Here is a 3,946-nt window from a genome sequence, read left to right as displayed (position 1 = left end):
CAAAACCAGTTGAACTTAGATATAAAGAAGAGGAGGAGAAATATGCATAAATCTTGCAAAAAAGGACAAAAGAGTAGCAAACTTATGACAAAGTAAAAAAAAGTCAATATGTCCAACTCATGAAGAAAGACTCAACGAACTAAGTGCAGATAACAAGCTTCAAGAAAATACTCACAACGTTGAGCGCTTTTATAATATGTTGAGCAGATTGAGGCCAAAATAGTTAAAGAAATCCATAGCTCAAAGGGCTGAGGGAATCCAAGAAGGATGAGTGCAGAGACTCATTCACCATGAAGAAAACCCAAATTCACTCAGGAAAGACTTGAAGCCCTCATGCATAAAAATGAAGGAGACAGATTTTGCTTGAAGCCAAAACCCAAGTCAAATTTACTTCATGGCTAAGAAAGGTGGAGAGTTGGGCTTAGCTAGGAGCGAATCTTTGACAAATCTTGAATTTGAGAATCTCAAGAAGCCAAAAATACCAAATCTCATGAATCCATTGGAGGTCCATTCCAAAATTCTATAAATAGGGACCTCAGGGCAACATTCCAAATCATTGAGAGGGAACATCATTGAAAGGTAGAACAAAGAAGAAAATAAGTCAAAAGGCCTTGAGAAAGGTCTAAGGGAGAAAGCCACAAGGCTAAAGCCTAAACATACACTGGAGGGAAGGATCCAAAGCCTAAGTTGACTAACAACATTCAAGGATCCATCTTTGTTGTTCTTTAACTTCTCATACTTGATCATTCAATTTTGCATCCACATTTACATCATGTCTTTATGAGTTCTACCTTTCTTAGGGTTATCATTTTACTAAAGAAAAACTTTATATAGCTCAAGGATTCATCAGAAACTTCTTGTAAGAGAAAGTCACGAGGGAGGTCTCATGGACCATTATGGATTGATAAAACCTTATTTTTTTGTAAAAGCAAATTTTATTGGCCACACAAAGTAAATGTCCAAAGGCACTATTATAAATGCATAGTTTGTTTGAAAGTTAAGTCTAAAATAATGCCTCATGAACTATACATCCCTCCCTATAGTTAGTACCCCTTTGCAAGAAATAAGAATGAACTTTGTTTTAGGTCTCTCTGGAACCCATAGGGACTATGATTCTATCTTTATGGTGGTGTACAATTTTAGCAAGATGACCCATTTTATATCATGCCACAAATTAGATAATGCTAGCTACATTCTTAAACCATTATTAAAAGAAGTTATCAGGTTGCATGGTCTACCTAAGATTGTCTTATATAGATGTTAAGTTTCTTAGTCAATTTTGAAAAATTCATTAGGAAATGTTTGAAACTAAACTTTTGATTTCTAGCACATGTTATTCTCAAAATGATGGCCAAACTAAATAATAAACATGTCCCTAATTAATTTGTTGAGAATTATTTTAAAGATTAACAAGAAAAAATTATATTATAAAATAACATTGTATAATTATTTTTGGTGAATTTATAATTTATTATCATATCGTTTGATAGATAACAGAAATAATAATTTTAAAATTTTAAATATTATAATTTTAAAATCTATAGCTAAGGAGATTTCCCTTTAAAATTGTTTTTGTGTAGACAATTTTTTTTTCCTATTTTACTCCTTTAATATATTTGATTATCAGAAGAATCCTTTGGTGATTTAGTAATTTTCCCTTCCACTAAGCAGTTTTCTTCCGCTAAGCAATTTTCAATTTAAGGAGCAGTTTCTCAATATCACGAATGAGTTGATATTCAAATGAAAACCTGTTAATAACTGATTCTCTTCATTACTTTGATCACCGTCCTCCTCACTTTTTCTCATCAACACTCTTTACATATCAACCTTTTTCAATAAGATTCAATTTCATAAGCAATGTAAAATTGTTTAATTTCGAAAATGCTCAACATTCCACTTAGTTTGCTTTTTTAAGGTATTTATTAAGTGATTCATGTGGCAGCAAAAGCATTGCAGTATTGCACTTTCTATAAAAAAAAAAATCAAGATCAATTCTAAGAAAAATCACCTATATAGTATTTTGCTATTGGTACTACTACAATATAAATATGAAGTGGTTTATGAGAGGAAAAACTTCACAACAAGTTACTTATTTGACAATAATGATAACATCATTTTTTAAATATTTACATTTCCAACGATGCATAGAAACTTATGAAATAGAAACTAATTTTAGAGATAAAAAATAATTAGTTGTTATAGTGACTAAATTAGAAACCATTTTATAAACTAATATTTTTTTGGTTTCTAAATTAGTTTCTATTATTGTTAAATAGTTTCTAAATTGGTATCTAATAACTACCAAGTTTTTAACTACCAATTATTTAGATTCTAAATTTGGTAGCAAAAATCTTGGTAGTTAATTAGATACCAATTTAGAAACTATTTAATAATAATAAAAATTAATTTAAAAACAAAATTTTTGTTAATTTTTAAAATAATGTCTAATTTAGTTACTAGCAACTAATTTTTTTTAGTTTCTAAAATTAATTTTCATTTCACGATTTTCTTGTTTTCAAACCTTTTGAAAAAAAAAAAAAGTTTGATGAAATAGCTGACTAATAATATGATGTATTTGGATTTCCATGTAATCTTTGTAGGCTCATATGCTTTTTTCTTTTTTCAAATAGAATTCTTATGAAGGTCTTGGATTTTTTAAGTCGCTGGATTTGAGGAAGTAAGAAATATGAAGCAACCATATTCTTTGTTTCCACAAATCCCATATTTGGATTTTTTTACATTGATTCAATATCTGTTAAAGAATTTGTTAATAAAGACATATTAATGATATTAGAAATAGAAAACTATTTTCTTGAATGGAAAATTGGTGATAGCACTGAGCATTCCAAATATTGGAGATGTAGACTTTACTCTAAAACAAAATGGAAAACAGAATGATGCCAATAATTATTAATCATATTAATTTATCGTTGCCTAATTGTTTATTTACAAAAAGACTTAAGAGAGATAATAAGCGTCGACTTAGTGCGTAGAATACTAACAACAAAAATTATTTTTTTACATATTTTAATTCATAAAAGAACAAAGGAAAATTGTTTTCCCATAAAAAATATAAATTAATATCTTATCGAGTAAATCAATTTATTAACAGCATTGATGCATACTTATTCAATTTTTACAGAAAAAATAAAATAAAGATATGATACTCCAAAATCAAAGAATAAATAATTTTATTATTTTTCCTTAAAAGTATGAGTGAAACTGAAATAAAAAGATATCAATCTACTAAAAGATATAAATTTATTTGTATAGTGAATCTCTCATTTGTACAGTGATATTTTTTATAGCCACCAAGTATGATATATATGTATTAACTTTATTTATATTACACATATTTGGATTTGTGTTTTCTTAGAATTAATTAGTACGAATAATCAGTCATGACTGATATTGTATCTATTATTAGTATTAATTATGAATTACTATCAATATTTGTTTTCTCTTTATTTCTAAAATATTACCAAATTGATATGATCGTAATTATTTCTTTTTGTAATTTCTTTGAGATAACAAATAGTTAAAATATGAATTATCTTGCAAGCATTTCAAAGAACTTATTAAATTAGAAAAAGTCAATTAAATAATTAAGACCTGATCATATATATGGAAGAAGAGAATAAAGAAAAATGTTGAAAATGAATAATAGTGAAAGTGTTTTTTTTTTGTCTTATACATACAAAACTACATTATTTCTTCTCCTTTTGCGCTTACAAATATTTTTTTTTTAAATTTATAAATATCTATATTTTTTAAATATTACTATAAATTTATATATATATATATATATATATATATATTCTTATTTATAATTATTTTTTAAAAACATATAAAAACTATAAATTTATAATATCGTTTATTTAATTTTTAATATTTTTATAAAGAAGCTAACTTCTTTCGTTATATATTTTTATTTTTGACACGCGAT

Source organism: Phaseolus vulgaris, chromosome 8 (genome assembly GCF_051622355.1).
Source record: "Phaseolus vulgaris cultivar YP4 chromosome 8, ASM5162235v1, whole genome shotgun sequence".
Taxonomy (NCBI): Eukaryota; Viridiplantae; Streptophyta; class Magnoliopsida; order Fabales; family Fabaceae; genus Phaseolus; species Phaseolus vulgaris.
The sequence above is the reverse complement of the archived record's forward strand: the minus strand, read 5'-3'. Positions refer to the sequence as shown.